We start from the raw sequence: 17,975 nt of genomic DNA, 5'->3' as shown, positions 1-17,975 counted from the left end.
AGAGGCCCAACACTTAACGTATTGCTTACTCCCCCAATAGCAGGCACTCCCCCCCCCCCTTTTCAAGGCTCCTAGGATAGGAGTGGGCCCTTGCCTTGCAGGGCTGCTGGTCCTGCGTTGTACGTGATGACGTTGAGACAGGCAAAGCAATGAAGAGCGACTGGGGGACACCTGGAGGAGAGAGGAATAGGGCAAGTATTACTGCTCATTCCTCTACCCTAGACAAAACGACCCTTTGCAACACTGGGACGGGGGTGGGGGGGGGAGATGGCCAACTGCAAGGGTAATTCCAGATGCTCTGGCCCCTTTTGAAGTCACGTTCACATTATTATATTGCAGAAACCTGCAGTAATGTGCATTTCATTATGCTTTAACAACAGGTATACAAACCTGGAAAATCAAGTACAGAGATCTCTCTGCAAGAGTCCCCAGGAGACACATAAAAGTCATTAGGTGGTTTCATTGCAGCATCTAATAAAACACTGAAAGTGACCCTGTCAGGGGGGGGGGGGGGGCTACAGAATGACTCTGAAACCGAGAAGACAGCAGTTGTAGGCACACCTGTCTGTCAGGCCGGTTCCTAAAATTTTGCTCTGTAGCTGGAATCCCGCCGACATTCCTGATTGATCGCTCGGGCTGGTCGAATAGTGGATCCCCCACTGGCTGCTGTGGTTCCTTCAGCTGAACCCTAGTCAGTTCAGGACACAATTGTGACGTCAGGAGGAACCACAGCAGCCAGTGGGGGGACCTGCTATTTGACCAGCTAGAGAAAGTGAATCAGATTGATGCCAAAAGCTCAGCTACAGAGCGACATTTTAGACAACGGGCCAACAGACAGGTATCTATAAAGCAGCTGGGGATGCCTTCAGGTTTCTTCAGGGGTTCCCTTGGCAAAATTACTAAAAATTGCCAAAAAAAAACTAAAAATACAACCCAGGGAGTGGATCACGCCTGCCTTTTTAGTTAACCCCTCGCCTACCGGGCACTTCTACCCCCTTCCTGCCCAGGACAATTTTCAGCTTTCAGCACTGTCACACTTTAAATGACAATTGCACGGTCATGCAACACTGTACCCATATGAAATTTTTACCTTTTTTTCCCACAGAGCTTTCTTTTGGTGGTATTTAATCACCTCTGGGTGTTTTATTTTTTTTGCGCTATAATAAAAAAAAAAGAGCAAAGAAATAGAAACAAAGAAAAACTTTTTTTTTATTAGAAAATTTTGCAAACAGGTAATTTTTCTTCTTCACTGATGTGCGTTGATGAGGCTGCACTGATAGGCAGCACTGATGAGGTGGCACGGATAGGTGGCATTGATAGGCGGCACTGATGAGCAGACACTGGTGAGGTGGCACTGATATGCAGCAATGATGGGCACTGATAGGTGGCACGGATGAGCTGACACTGATATGCAGCAAAGATGGGCACTGATAGGCGGCACTGATGAGCTGACACTGATATGCAGCAATGATGGTCACTGATAGGTGGCATGGATGAGCTGACACTGATATGCAGCAAAGATGGGCACTGATAGGCGGCACTGATGAGCTGACACTGATATGCAGCAATGATGGGCACTGATAGGTGGCACTGATGAGCTGACACTGATGAGCTGACACTGATATGCAGCAATGATGGGCACTGATAGGCGGCACTGATGAGCTGACACTGATATGCAGCAATGATGGGCACTGATGAGCTGACACTGATGAGCTGACACTGATATGCAGCAAAGATGGGCACTGATACTCGGCATTGATGAGCTGACACTGATGAGCTGACACTGATATGCAGCAATGATGGGCACTGATAGGTGGCACTGATGAGCTGACACTGATATGCAGCAATGATGGGCACTGATAGGTGGCACGGATGAGCTGACACTGATATGCAGCAATGATGGGCACTGATAGGTGGCACTGATGAGCTGACACTTATATGCAGCAATGATGGGCACTGATAGGTGGCACGGATGAGCTGACACTGATATGCAGCAATGATGGGCACTGATAGGCGGCACGGATGAGCTGACACTGATATGCAGCAATGATGGGCACTGATAGGCGGCACTGATGAGCTGACACTGATATGCAGCAATGATGGGCACTGATAGGCGGCACTGATGAGCTGACACTGATATGCAGCAATGATGGGCACTGATAGGCGGCACTGATGAGCTGACACTGATATGCAGCAATGATGGGCACTGATAGGCGGCACTGATGAGCTGACACTGATATGCAGCAATGATGGGCACTGATAGGTGGCACGGATGAGCTGACACTGATGAGCTGACACTGATATGCAGCAAAGATGGGCACTGATACTCGGCATTGATGAGCTGACACTGATGAGCTGACACTGATATGCAGCAATGATGGGCACTGATAGGTGGCACAGATGAGCTGACACTGATATGCAGCAATGATGGGCACTGATAGGCGGCACGGATGAGCTGACACTGATATGCAGCAATGATGGGCACTGATAGGCGGCACTGATGAGCTGACACTGATATGCAGCAATGATGGGCACTGATAGGCGGCACTGATGAGCTGACACTGATTATTATTATTATACAGTACTTATATAGTGCCAACAGTTTGCTCAGCGCTGTACATTATAGTGGGAGACAATACACAAGACAGCACAGTAACAATACAATACACAAGGGGTTCAAGGGCCCTGCTCCTTGGAGCTTACAATCTAGGAGACACTGATATGCAGCAATGATGGGCACTGATAGGCGGCACTGATGAGCTGACACTGATATGCAGCAATGATGGGCACTGATAGGCAGCACTAACTGATGGGCAGAACTGATGGGGGGCACTGATCATCAGTGCCGATCTATTCTCTGACAATTGCCGATTATCAGCAGTGCTTTCCTCGTGCTCAGACAGTGTGAGGAAAGTGCAGCCGATAACTGGCAACTGTATTTACCCGGTGATCTGCGGTCATTGGACACAGCTGATCATGTGGTACAAGGCCGCTGTGATTGGCCTTTTACCACATTACATGACCAGCTGTGTCCATAGGACACAACAATCATGGAGATCGCCGGGGGCATGTGGGAGGGTGCGTTCTGGGAGGACGTCATATGACGCCCTTCTAGAACTGGACAATCATACTGTAGCCATCATTTGGCTATAGCGCGGTTGCCAATTGGTTTGTGCACCATTAGGCTTCATGTACACAAGAACTCCCCAAACGTTAAGCTCTCCCGGCAAAACGCCAAATGCCACAAAAACGCATGTAAACAGTTCTGAATTTAGCAGGGTTTACCCGCATTTAGCGTTGGACGTTTATTCATTTGACTGGCCAGAGTATTTTACACTGACATGAATAGACGCCCAAGCACTAAACGCGACTAGCATTTAGACACGTTTACACGCGTTTTTTACCTAAGGGTTAGCATTTTTGGCCAAAAATTTCCTCTCCTGAACACGATTCTTCTTCAGGAGAGGAAAGTTTAACTGCTCCTAGACGCTGGTAAAAGCCTACAGTGTGTGTACATGGACAGAATTTTATTGAGTTAGCGCTGAGCAAACTGTTGGCACTATATAAATCCTGCATAATAATATTAATAATTGAGTTGAGTTCAGGGGCTTTGGCAAAAAAAAAAAAAACCTAAAAAAACTCCTAAACCCACGTTTAGGAGCAGCAGTGTGCATGAGGCCTTAGGCTCCATGTACACGAGACGTTTATAAAACACTTCTGAACGATGGAAACTGACTGCTGGAAAATGTAGGTCAAAAAACGTCTGTTTAGCCGCGTTTGCATACCACGTTTATGTACGTTCGCGTTTAGAAGCGTTTTTTAAAGATAACCTCAGGAGACCTTCCAAAATGCCCAGAATGCACTGAAAACTAGTAAAAAAAACTATTTCAGACATTTAGAGAGAAATAGAGAGAGCAGAAGCAGAGAGAGCAGTATGTGTTGAGATGACCTGTCTTTTCTGGTTGTATTCACTATGGATCCCATCATGAGCATAATGCGGCACGTTCTACCATTGTTTCCTTCACGCAAAACCTGGAACTGACTGCACTGGTGTACCGGGTCCATTTGAATACCTGGAACTGACTGCGCTGGTGTACCGGGTCCATCTGAATACCTGGAACTGACTGCACTGGTGTACCGGGTCCATCTGAATACTTGGAACTGACTGCGCTGGTGTACCGGGTCCATTTGAATACCTGGAACTGACTGCGCTGGTGTACCGGGTCCATTTGAATACCTGGAACTGACTGCACTGGTGTACCGGGTCCATTTGAATACCTGGAACTGACTGCACTGGTGTACCGGGTCCATTTGAATACATGGAAAACGCTTTGCATGCATTTCTGATGATGAAAAAAGGCTCCGGACAGCATCTGGATATGGAACAGTTAAAAAACGCTTCTAAACGCAAACGCTTATAAACGCATTTCCAAGCGTTTGGCACGCTGATAAAATCTACTCCTGAACGCAAGTTTGTTGCGTTCAAAAAAATGACTGTAAACTCAACTGCCTGTAAAGGACGATGTGTACATGGACACATAGGAGAACATTAGGGAGAGTTCAGGGGCTGCTGAAAAAAAAATGCAGAAAAGCTCCTAAATGTGAGTTTATCAGCTGCAGTGTACATGGACACATAGAAAAATATTAGGGAGAGTTCAGGGGCTGCCAGGGTGGATAAAAATCAATGATTGTTTAAAAAATAAAAAAATAAATAAAAAAATAAAAATAAAAAAATCGGATTTTTTTTATTTAAGTCGGATTTTTTTTATATAAATCTGATTTTTTTAAATAAAATGCTTTTTGAGGAAAATATATTACGATCCAAAGGTTATTCCATCTTGAAATAAAGATTAGTTTTTTAATTATGTAGAATAAGGCTGTATATGTTTAATTTTTTGGTAAATAAATTCCATGAATCCATTCACAATGTCAGGCTCTTCCAGAGGTTTTTGTAATATTATTGGGCAGTTTCTCTGCCTACAAGATATTATCACAGATGTTCGGTTTACTTTTAGTTCTCAAAACTGAATTTGACTCAGCGGAGATCACATGCCTCTTCTTCACAGCAAAAATGTTATAACATGAACAGAGTTAAGAAAAAGACCTTCATCCTAACTTCTACAAACCTATGAATACAGAATCAACCCCTTCACTGCTAAGTTTCAGTGAATAGAATAGAAACAATATTTTTCTGATTGGAGTGGAATAGATCTGCACAAGAAGAAAGTGAGACTAAGTGTGAGGAGGAAGGGGCTGACAGTCTAAGTTTCTTAAAATATATATATTTTGTTTAGCCAAATTAGTTACCAAACATGGATGTTTAAGCAAATCACATATGCTGGAATGTTATTATTTCAGGTGAATAAATCTATTTAAATTGTTATTATTAAGGTAATGATTATTTTTCTCCTTCCTAAGTACAACAGAAAAGTTGTCCAAATATGAATGATTAACCTATTAAACTGGGGATAAAAAAACTAATATGAAAAGTTATTCTAAAAATCTTCATCTACTTACATATTAAAGTTATACCAGCAAGAATTAGTCTTTATGTAGAAAACTAGGATTTACATCAAGCCTTACTGACTAGTGATTTAAATCAGGATTTAAATCAGTTTGATTTCAATCAAATCCACCCTGGGGGCTGCTGAAAAAAAAACTCAGAAAAGCTCCTGAACGTGAGTTTATCAGCTGCAATGTACATGAACCCTAACAACCTTCTAGCTGCCGGCGTCCTAACAACCATCGGTTGATAAGGAGGATGTTGGGCACCTACATGGCATCCTTGATTGCCCTTCCCCCGCCCCTCTCCATCAGCACAGGGGTCACATTAGCTGAGTGAGGGAGAAGAATACTAGTCAGTACCAGTGTGCAAAGACAGATTTTCTTTAAGAATTTGAGAAATTTGAGTCAGACCCAGGATTCGTTTTGTGTGGACTGACCCTTTAAGCCAGCCCATTGAAGAATACTGCTCATGACCTTGATCTAAAAGGGGTCTAAATCCCACCTACCCCCTAAAAACATAATAAAAAAGGGCATGCACGATCCGTAATGGGGCCTACAGTCCATCAAACCCCAACAAATACTGTACAGAGCGCCCCTGGGAGTCATCATTACAGGAAGCCCAAATTACACGGTGCCATTTCACAGGATATGGTGCAATCCAATAATCAATGACCTGTTTTCGCGGCAGAGATGAATCGATGGCTTTTCTGAGCTGTATCATCATGACTTCATTAGGAGAAAGACATAAAACCAAAATGGCCCGCTCCTACTGTACAGGCTGGGTCGCGGCCAAGAGATTAAGCAGCAGTTCAGGAGTTAATTTTGTGCCGAGAAATAATTGGAATGGCGAGCATGAAACTAGCTCTCCCGTCATGCACCGAGGCACAATATTCAGGGAACGGCGAGCCGTGATACTGCCGCCCGGGAACCAAGACAGCTAAACTGTCAAGTGAGGCTGCTTTCACGCGGAAGAAAAAACGCGTGACCGTGTATTCCTATAGAACTCTTTGCACTGATCCGCCGCGTTTTTTCTAAATCCTGCTTGCTGCATTTTTGGGGCGGTAAATAAAATGCACCTTCTCATTGAAAGCAATGGAAAACACGGCAAAAACGCATCCGCGTTTTTTGAGTCGCATATCCTGTAAAACACACCCCTCAAGTACGGAAAAACACACTTAAAACGCACATGCATTTTGTTACAGAGCAGTGTTAAAGTAAACTAAAACACACGCAACCGAAGGAGGGTGACAACCAGGAGGGGACTGACAACTCATGGGGCCCCTGGGCAATACGGGGATCATGGGCCCCTGTGTCCTTGCCCAAACTCAAAAAGCCTATGAAAAAAGGTACCAGGGGCATCTCATGGGGCCCCCTACTGACCCCTAGCCCTCGGGCAGTGCCCGAGTTTCCAAATGGTCAGTCTGCCCCTGGTGACCACACTCACCGGGACCTGCATTCCTGCAGACTTGGAGCCACTGTTTCGGCCTCCTGCTTGCACTTTGGCCTACTAGTGAGTATCAGCACCCCAATGACCCCACCCTGAGCTCCTTGAAGGGGGCTTGCAAACCCTACTCAGGTTTGTTAATGTGCCCCAAAAGGGCCGTGTTATCCCACAGACAAGCGATCATTAAATTAGCTTCAAAGTCAAAGCCAGACATGTTCACGCCATAGTTACATAGTTAGTCTGGCTGAAAAAAGACAAAAGTCCATCCAGTTCAACCATTAAAATAAAAAACAAGTTATAATCCTATACCCACAGTTGATCCAGAGGAAGGCAAAAAAAACCAGCAAAGCATGATCCAATTTGCTCCTGCAGGGGAAATATTCCTTCCTGATCCCCTGAGAGGCAATTGGATATTCCCTGGATCAACTTTACCTATAAATGTTAGTATCCAGTTATATTCTGTGTATCCAAGAAAGAATCCAGGACTTTCCTACAGCAATCCACTGAGCTGGCCAGAATCAACTCTTGAGGGAGTCCATTCCACGTTTTCACAGCTCTTACTGTGAAGAAACCTTCCCAAAACCATGCCCACACAATAACAGTTTACAGTAAATTTTAGTTGAATCTCTGATTTATATATTTTTTGAAACAAGATTTGCTTTTCAAATGCACTATTTTTTTTTTACGAATACATATTACATTTTTTTTTCTGTTTTTTTTTCTTTAATACACAGATTCGTGTAGCCCCATTGCTTAACTAAGAGCAACTACAAGAGCAGTTTCCTTTCAGACACTCTGGGGTTTATTTACTAAAGCTGGAGAGTCCAAAATCAGACTCCCTTCTGCATAGAAACCAATCAGCTTTCAGGTTTCATTGCCAAAGCTTCATTGAACAAGCTGAGGTTAGAAGCTGATTGGTTTCTATGCAGAAGGGAGTCTGATTTTGGACTCTCCAGCTTTAGTAAATAAACCCCTCTGTCTCTAAAGCCTGCCATAGATGGATCCAATCTCAGGGACCAGCTGAGTATTGAACCATCTATGGGCAGGCTGGTTGCACCGACATTGATCCATCGATCAACTTGGTACAACCAGCATGTCAGATTTTTTTTTTTTTTACGATTACTACCGGTGGCTATAGTCACTAGCTGTGATCATTGTGTTCTGTCAGCAGGGAAGGCTCTCTGCCGGCAGAACACAATAGTGCTGAAGAAGGGATTCCCACATTGACACTGACTGTGTTGATAGGGAAAAAAACAAATTTTTTTTTCTTCTTTCCTTACACCACGGGAAAACAAAAAAATTTAAAAAAAAATGTAAAAAAAAAAAAAAAAAAAAAAGAAAAATCGCATAATCTATGGCCTTCTTAACCCTTTGAGGACCGTAAGATTTTGGAACGCCAAAAGAATCAATTTTTTTGTTTTTAAAGTTCGTACACTTCAGTTGCTGTAACTAAGCCATTTCATGAAATAATTGGCAAAAAGCTAGATCCATTTGTTGTTTGTTGATAAGAACTAATATTTTGACTCAAACCAAAAAAAAAAAAAAAAAGGAGTTTTAAGTTCTTAATCAGATGATATAGGCAATTACACACATGGGACAAATACGTCCCTTGGTCCTCAAAAGGAGGGCATCATTCACACTTGGCATTTCCAAAATGCATGACAAAGCTCACAAAAAAAAAAAAATACATTTTGCTGAGCATTTTGTAAACGCACTGCAGCTGCACATCACACTTGCGGTGCCATTAAGAACTGTTAAAAACGCACCAGGCTCCTCTCTAAAAACGGTTTTGGAGCTCCTTTGGGATGTTTGCCACACATAGCGAAGCCCAATCCCGTGAATGAGCTGCTCTATGCATGACAAGAAGAAATGCTCCAAAAACGGGAATGCGAGTTCCTGCTACGCTCAGGTGTGAACCTATCCTCCGACACAGAGCTGTACGGAGGATAAAGGGAGTAAAGAGGAGTCATTACTCTCAGTCATCTGCTTATACATTTCACTTTGAGATATTCATCACTTTAAACAAACTTTCTATTACAGGAGAGAAGGAAAAACTGGAAAACATGAAGTCGGTGCAATCTCTGCATTTCTATGTGAGCAGGGTGCCACAACATACACTATATTGCTTAAAGTATTGGCCCCGCCCTCCAAATCATGTGATTCAGGTGTTCCAATCCCCTCCATGGACACAGGTGTATAAAATTAAGCCCCTAGGCATTGAGACTGCTTCTACAAACATTGGTGAAAGAATGGGTCGCTCTCAGGAGCTCAGTGACTCCAAGCGTGGTCCCGTGATAGGTTGTCACCTGTGCAATAAGTCCATCCGTGACATTTCCTGGCTACTAAATATTCCACGCTCAACTGTTAGTGGGATTATAACAAAGTGGAAGCAACTGGAAACAACAGCAACTCAGCCACCAAGTGGTAGGCCACGTCACATGACAGAGCGGGGTCAGCGCATGCTGAAGCGCACAGTGCGCAGAAGTCACCAACTGTCTGCAGAGTCAATAGCTAAAGACCTTCAAACTTGGTGTGGCCTTCAGATGAGCCCAACAACAGTGCGTAGAGAGCTTCATGGAATGGGTTTCCATGGTTGAGCAGCTGCATCCAAGCCTTACATCACCAAGTGCAATGCAAAGTGTCAGATGCCGTGGTGTAAAGCACGCCGCCACTGGACTCTAGAGCAGTGGAGACGTGTTCTCTGGAGTGACCAATCACGCTTCTCTGTCTGGCAATCCGATGGATATTTCTGGGTTTGGCAGTTTAAAGGAGAACGGTACTTGCCTGACTGCATTGAGCCAAGTGTAAAGTTTGGTGGAGGGGGGGTTATGGTGTGGGGTTGTTTTTCAGGGGTTGGGCTTGGCCCCCTAGTTCCAGTGAAGGGAAATCTTAAGGCGTCAGCATACCAAGACATTTTGGACAATTTCATGCTCCCAACTTTGTGGGAAGAGTTTGGGGATGGCCCCTTCCTGTTCCAACATGACTGCTCACCAGTGCGCAGAGCAAGGTCCATAAAGATATGGAGGAGCCAGTTTGGGGTGGAGGAACTTGACTGGCCTGCACAGAGTCCTGACCTCAACCCCATAGAACACCTTTGGGATAGCCAATTCCTGTTCCAACATGACTGCGCACCAGTGAACAAAGCAAGGTTACCTTTGTGTCAATTTGCGGTAAATCACGCCTTTACTGCACAATGCAGAAGACTGAAAACTGCAATGGAGACTGAAGCCGGCCTAAGGGCCAGTTCACTCCATAGGGAGTGAACTCCCTCCAAATGCACTCCATAGGGAGTGAACTCCCTCCAAATGCACTCCAAATGCAGCCTGGATGCTTTTCTGCATGCACATTTTTTTACGCGTTCCAGTGCATTTTTGATGCGTTTCAAATGCTTTTTTGGTCCCTTTCACATGAGGTGGACCCATCAGCGAATTCAGTTGCTAAGCCGAAGATCTCCTGCTGAGCAAGCGGATGACAGGCTGCAGAGCGGACATGGATACTTTCCTCTATGGGCAGTTTGATGGAAACGGACCAACTGTCCATTTCCATCCAACAGCCATCCCATGCAATCCTACGGACAGAAGGGGAATGGATCCCCATCCGTCTATTTTTGGCGGATTGGACTGGATGTTGACAGGTATAAACAGACACATGTCCATTTACACGTGCCGCTCCATAGAGGAGAAAAGAGGTTCCAATCGGGTCCCATAGAGGATAATAGCGGTTCCGATCGGGTCCCATAGAGGAGTATAGCGGTTCCGATTGGGTCCCATAGAGGAGAATAGAGGTTCCGATCGGGTCCCATAGAGGAGAATAGAGGTTCCGATCGGGTCCAATAAAGGAGAATAGAGGTTCCGATCGGGTCCAATAAAGGAGAATAGAGGTTCCGATCGGGTCCAATAAAGGAGAATAGAGGTTCCGATCGGGTCCCATAGAGGAGAATAGATGATCCGATCGGGTCCCATAGAGAATAGATGATCCGATCGGGTCCCATAGAGGAGAATAGCGGTTCCGATCGGGTCCCATAGAGGAGAATAGCGGTTCCGATCGGGTCCCATAGAGGAGAATAGCGGTTCCGATCGGGTCCCATAGAGGAGAATAGCGGTTCCGATCGGGTCCCATAGAGGAGAATAGCGGTTCCGATCGGGTCCCATAGAGGAGAATAGAGGTTCCGATCGGGTCCCATAGAGGAGAGTAGAGGTTCCGATCAGGTCCCATATAGGAGAATAGCGGTTCCGATCGGGTCCCATAGAGGAGAATAGAGGTTCCGATCGGGTCCCATAGAGGAGAGTAGAGGTTCCGATCAGGTCCCATATAGGAGAATAGCGTTTCCGATCGGGTCCCATAGAGAAGAATAGCAGTTCCAATCAGGTCCCATAGAAGACAATAGAGGTTCCGATCGGGTCCGCCTGAAAAAACGAGCAGGCGGACCCAATCAAAACGCCCGTATGAAAGGGGCCTTTTCCTCCTTTTTTGGAGTAATTTGAGGCCCAGTGCGTTTTTGATGCCGGAACTGCAAACGCTGGTGTGAACCATGCCATTGACAACCATGTAACCTACTTTCTGTGCATTTTGGATGCAGAAAAGAAAAATAAAACCAGCCCTTCATTTTATTTCAGCCCAATGCTAGTCTAAGTACCTGAATCTGAAGAGCCAATCAGAGCACCCTCGATTTGTGTCAGTCACTCAAACACAGGGAACATAACTACAGGAGGGGAGAGCACAGAGATGAGCTCAACAGTGAGCTTGTCCAATCAAAGGCTGAGGGAGGAGACATGACTACTTCAGCAGCCATCGTCTCCTATTGCCATGCTGGACGAGTACAGCGACCATGATTTCCAGTGAGTGAGGCAGAATTCAGCTGTGCACATGGAGGATGTTTGCAGTCCGTAATTTTGAATAAGGGTCACCATACACGTTACAATCTGACCGCACAAGTTATCAAAACCATGTAATACGAGGATCTACCTAATCTATCCAATCAGGTTGTATTTAATGAGGCAGGCCCATATACCACATGGTTGTTGGTAGATCTAATGCTGGCCACATGCTTTGTTTTTTGCATCGTTATCTATTATACGGGATTTATATCGCGCCAACAGTATGCGCAGCGCTTCACAACGCGAGGGCAGACAGTACAGTCCCCATACAATTCAATACACGAGGAATCAGAGGGCCCTCGTTGGAGCTTACAATCTAAAACGATGCGCAATTCAATCAAACAGGCGTAACTCCCCTTCCGATCGATTCGGATTCATTTCCGATCAGGCGTGTTCACACTGGGTCAGTCAGCCAGGGCGGGAAAATTATTGATCGATTTGCACCACCGAGATTCTTAGATCAATCAAAATAGCGTCGCACAGATGATGAGATCCCTTGGTGGAAACAGTGGCGAACGTCATAATCGTATCAAACTATTGATAGAAATTCACTTCCCTGCGTGTGGGGAAAAAGGCTGTCAACTAGAGATCGATTATTCGCATCGGAAGAGAACGATCGGAAAAGAAATTGATCATTTAGTATGTGTGTGTGGTCACCATGAAGAGGATCATACAATCAGATTGAAAAATGACAAAAGGCCGAGAAGTGTGCTCTGCACAGGCACCACACGTGGGATGATACACCGACTATAGGTGCCTGGCGCAGGACTCGGGGTGTCGGGGTGAAATAGGCAGCCAACATCCATCTCCGGGAAAACACAATCCTGAATTATGTTTATAAACATCTCCCCACCCGACCACAGGCATTGCACTGTTGGACCCCGCTGAAAGGGTCCAACAGTGCAATACCGCCAGCATGCAGCAGCCTGGCAAATACAGCCGGGATGGTGATGGGACGTAGCCGGAATACATCACCCTGACTTTACAGATCACTGCCTGCCTCCTGGGTCACACCAATGGTCTCCCTTCATAGGATGTGAGCCTGATGTGTTTGGATGGGCCCAGCTATGGGAAGCAGTGATCAAGAGCAGGGGTCTCCCAACTTTCTAAGCAAAGGGCCAGTTTCCTGTCCTTCAGGCTTTGGGTGGGATGGACTGTGACCATCATTGGTACCAACGGGAGGAACGGTGCCCCGTCATTAGTTCCAACGGCAGGAACGGTGCACTGTCATTGATTCTAATGGTGCCCCGTCATTGGTTCTAATGGGAGAAATGGTGCCCAGTCATTGGTTCTAATGGTGCCCCGTCATTATTTGTAATGGGAGGAATGGTGCCCCACCATTGGTTCTATTGGGAGGAATGGTTCCCCGTCATTGGTTCTTTTGGGAGGAATGGTGCCCAGTCATTGGCTTTATTGGGAGGAATGGTGCCCCGCCATTGGTTCTTTTGGGAGGAATAGTGTCTCATTCTTGGTTCTTTTGGGAGGAATGGTTCCCTCGTCATTGGTTCTTTTGGTAGGAATGGTGCCCCGTCATTGGTTCTAATGGGAGGAATGGTGCCCCGTCATTGGTTCTTTTGGGAGGAATGGTGCCCCGTCATTGGTTCTTTTGGGAGGAATAGTGTCTCATTCTTGGTTCTATTGGGAGGAATGGTTCCCTCGTCATTGGTTCTTTTGGGAGGAATGGTTCCCTCGTCATTGGTTCTTTTGGTAGGAATGGTGCCCCGTCATTGGTTCTAATGGGAGGAATGGTGCCCCGTCATTGGTTCTAAAGGGAGGAATGGTGCCCCGTCATTGGTTCTAATGGGAGGAATGGTGCCCCGTCATTGGTTCTAAAGGGAGGAATGGTGCCCCGTCATTGGTTCTAATGGGAGGAATGGTGCCCCGTCATTGGTTCTAATGGGAGGAATGGTGCCCCGTCATTGGTTCTAATGGGAGGAATGGTGCCCCAACATTGGTTCTCATGGGAGGAATGGTGCCCCAACATTGGTTCTCATGGGAGGAATGGTGCCCCAACATTGGTTCTCATGGGAGGAATGGTGCCCCAACATTGGTTCTCATGGGAGGAATGGTGCCCCAACATTGGTTCTCATGGGAGGAATGGTGCCCCAACATTGGTTCTCATGGGAGGAATGGTGCCCCGTCATTGGTTCTAATGGGAGGAATGGTGCCCCGTCATTGGTTCTAATGAGAGGAATAGTGCCCCGTCATTGGTTCTAATGAGAGGAATGGTGCCCCGTCATGGGTTCTAATGGGAGAAATGGTGCCCCGTCATGGGTTCTAATGGGAGGAATGGTGCCCAGTCATTGGCTGTTTTGGGAGGAATAGTGTCTCACCCTTGGTTCTATTGGGAGGAATGGGGCCCAGTCATTGGCTCTATTGGGAGGAATGGTGCCCCGTCATTGGTTCTTTTGGGAGGAATAGTGTCTCGTCCTTGGTTCTATTGGGAGGAATGGTTCCCTTATCATTGGTTCTTTTGGGAGGAATGGTGCCCAGTCATTGGTTCTAATGGGAGGAATGGTGCCCCGTCATTGGTTCTAATGGGAGGAATGGTGCCCCGTCATTGGTTCTAATGGGAGGAATGGTGCCCCGTCATTGGTTCTAATGGGAGGAATGGTACCCCGTTTTGATATCAGTGGAGGAATAATGTCCCATTGATGCTGTCAGTGGGAGGAATAGTGCCCCAAGGGCCAGATAAAGACAAGCAATGGGCCCCATCCAGTCGCCAGGCTAGAGTTTGAAGACCACTGATCAAGAGGATACTGAGAGGCACACATTCAGCATGCATCACCCCCAGTACACAATGGTGTCACCACTAGACATTATATTCATTAAGACAAAGTTATCCAATAGCAAAGCCCCTGCACTGAAAGGGTTAAGCAGCACTATACTGCCAGCATGCAGCAGCCCGGAGTATACAGCCGGGATAGTGAGGGGAAGCAGCCAGCATACATCACCCTGACTTTACAGAGATCTGATCACTGCATGCCTGAATCTCACCAATGGTGTCACTCCATGAGGGTGTCAGTCTGATGTCTATGAATGGGGCAGACTACAGGAGGATGCTGGGATCTGATCACTGCCTGCTTGGACCTCACTGATGGTGTCACTTCATGGGGGTGTCAGTCTGATGTCTATGAATGGGGCAGACTACAGGAGGATGATCGGATCTGATCACTGCCTGCCTGCACATCAGTGATGGTGTCACTCCATGGGGGTGTCAGTCTGATGTCTATGAATGGGGCACACTACAGTTGGATCCTGGGATCTGATCACTGCCTGCCTGGTCCTCACTGATGGTGTCACTCCATAGGGGGTGTCAGTCTGATGTCTATGAATGGGGCAGACTACAGGAGGATGATGGGATCTGATCACTGCCTGCCTGGTCCTCACTGATGGTGTCACTCCATGGGGGTGTCAGTCTGATGTCTATGAATGGGGCAGACTACAGGAGGATGCTGGGATCTGATCACTGCCTGCCCGGTCCTCACTGATGGTGTCACTCCATTGGGGGAGTCAGTCTGATGTCTATGAATGGGGCAGACTACAGGAGGATGCTGGGATCTGATCACTGCCTGCCTGGACCTCACTGATGGTGTCACTCCATGGGGGTGTCAGCCTGATATCTATGAATGGAGAAGACTACAAAGGAGGATGCTGGGATCTGATCACTGCCTGCCCGGTCCTCACTGATGGTGTCACTCCATAGGGGGTATCAGTCTGATGTCTATAAATGGGGAAGACTACAGTTGGATCCTGGGATCTGATCACTGCCTGCCTGGTCCTCACTGATTGGTGTCACTGCATAGGGGGTGTCAGTCTGATGTCTATGAATGGGGCAGACTACAGGAGGATGCTGGGATCTGATCACTGCCTGCCCGGTCCTCACTGATGCTGTCACTCCATGGGGGTGTCAGTCTGATGTCTTTGAATAGGGCAGACTACAGGAGGATGATGGGATCTGATCACTGCCTGCCTGGACCTCACTGATGGTGTCACTCCATGGGGGTGTCAGCCTGATATCTATGAATGGAGAAGACTAAAGGAGGATGCTGGGATCTGATCACTGCCTGCCCAGTCCTCACTGATGGTGTCACTCCATAGGGGGTATCAGTCTGATGTCTATAAATGGGGAAGACTACAGTTAAATCCTAGGATCTGATCACTGCCTGCCTGGTCCTCACTGATTGGTGTCACTGCATAGGGGTGTCAGTCTGATGTCTATGAATGGGGCAGACTACATGAGGATGCTGGGATCTGATCACGGCCTGCCCGGTCCTCACTGATGGTGTCACTCCATGGGGGTGTCAGTCTGATGTCTATGAATGGGGCAGACTACAGGAGGATGATGGGATCTGATCACTGCCTGCCCGGTCCTCACTGATGGTGTCACTCCATGGGGGTGTCAGTCTGATGTCTATGAATGGGGCAGACTACAGGAGGATGCTGGGATCTGATCACTGCCTGCCCGGTCCTCACTGATGGTGTCAGTCCATGGGGGTGTCAGTCCATGGGGGTGTCAGTCTGATGTCTATGAATGGGGCAGACTACAGGAGGATGATGGGATCTGATCACTGCCTGCCTGGACCTCACTGATGGTGTCACTCCATGGGGGTGTCAGTCTGATGTCTATGAATGGGGCAGACTACAGTTGGATCCTGGGATCTGATCACTGCCTGCCCGGTCCTCACTGATGGTGTCACTCCATGGGGGTGTCAGTCTGATGTCTTTGAATGGGGCAGACTACAGGAGGATGATGGGATCTGATCACTGCCTGCCCGGTCCTCACTGATGGTGTCACTCCATGGGGGGTGTCAGTCTGATGTCTATGAATGGGGCAGACTACAGGAGGATGCTGGGATCTGATCACTGCCTGCCCGGTCCTCACTGATGGTGTCAGTCCATGGGGGTGTCAGTCTGATGTCTATGAATGGGGCAGACTAAAGGAGGATGATGGGATCTGATCACTGCCTGCCCGGTCCTCAATGATGGTGTCAGTCCATGGGGGTGTCAGTCTGATGTCTATGAATGGGGCAGACTACAGGAGGATGATGGGATCTGATCACTGCCTGCCTGGTCCTCACTGATGGTGTCACTCCATGGGGGTGTCAGTCTGATGTCTATGAATGGGGCACATTACAGGCAGCCAGCCACCAGGAGGTTCCTGTGAGCACACACACACACCCAGCATCCCTGACTGTGGGCACACAATGGTGTCACACAGGGCTCAGGTGGGATCATACTGCCAGCATGCAGCAGCCTGGTACATGTAGACAGGAAGAGTCTGCAGGCAGCATCAATCCGAGGTTCCTGGGTGCACCCATCACGATGAGCGCTGATTGGCTCCCTGGCATGGAGCGATACACAAGGCTAGGCAGTCATCCCATAGCCTGCAATGAATTGGGGGGGGGGGCAGAGAAGGGCGAGCACACCCACCCCCGGGTGTCATTGTATGAAGTGGGCACCACTGACCTGCTGTGTCTGGTCTCGGTGCAGCTCCGCAGCTCTGGCACTGACTGGCTGGGCTGGGCTCCTCTGCGTGCGCCTCTCACAGCACCCTGAAACGGGAGAGACACAGGGGGGCGGGACTCCTCCGCTGACTGCCGTCCGCCTCAGCCACTAGCGCAGCAGGGAGAGGACAAGCAGGCTAGAGTGAGCACTGACAGGAGGCGCTGATTGGCTGCGGGGAGAAGTAGTTCTTTGGTTCGTGGCAGCCAATGATATCGCCACTCCCCGGGACTACGTGTCCCGTCATGCACCGCGTCGAGTGTCTGGCGCGAGTGGGAGGAGTCCGCGCATCTCTGGGATGGAGGGGGGAAAAAAATCGCCTTACTGGTTGCCATGGAGACCCCTGAGGTACCTGACAATGAGGGAGAGGCCCAGCCATGTGTTACGCCCCGGGGAGAGGAGACATGAGCCCTGCTGGGGCCAACACACACCCTGACACCAGCTGTGACCATGTATATAGATGTGTGTGTGTGCCCACACTGCTACTGTGTACCACAAGGCCGCAGGGTGATAGAAGGCATTCCTGTGTATACATCTCAGCCAGTGTGTGAGGGAATACCACAGGAGCTTACACTCTAATGTCCCCCCTACAGTCACACACTATTATTATTATACATTTATATAGCTCTGACATATACCGCAGT

General features: G+C 47.6%; 1 protein-coding gene across 1 annotated transcript in view; it reads right to left on the bottom strand.

Moving 5' to 3' along the window:
* Positions 1–17,423, bottom strand: part of DPYSL5 (dihydropyrimidinase like 5) — a 191,861-nt gene extending 174,438 nt beyond the window's left edge. The window contains exon 1 of the mRNA XM_089659025.1: positions 17,296–17,423. The gene's annotated coding sequence lies outside the window, so the exon portion shown is untranslated. The remainder of the gene's footprint in view (positions 1–17,295) is intronic.
* Positions 17,424–17,975: the final 552 nt, after the last annotated feature.

Source organism: Staurois parvus, unplaced genomic scaffold, assembly GCF_062004578.1.
Source record: "Staurois parvus isolate SC_StPar_1 unplaced genomic scaffold, SC_StPar_1.0 ptg001130l, whole genome shotgun sequence".
NCBI classification, from domain to species: Eukaryota; Metazoa; Chordata; class Amphibia; order Anura; family Ranidae; genus Staurois; species Staurois parvus.
The sequence above is the reverse complement of the archived record's forward strand: the minus strand, read 5'-3'. Positions and strand labels throughout refer to the sequence as shown.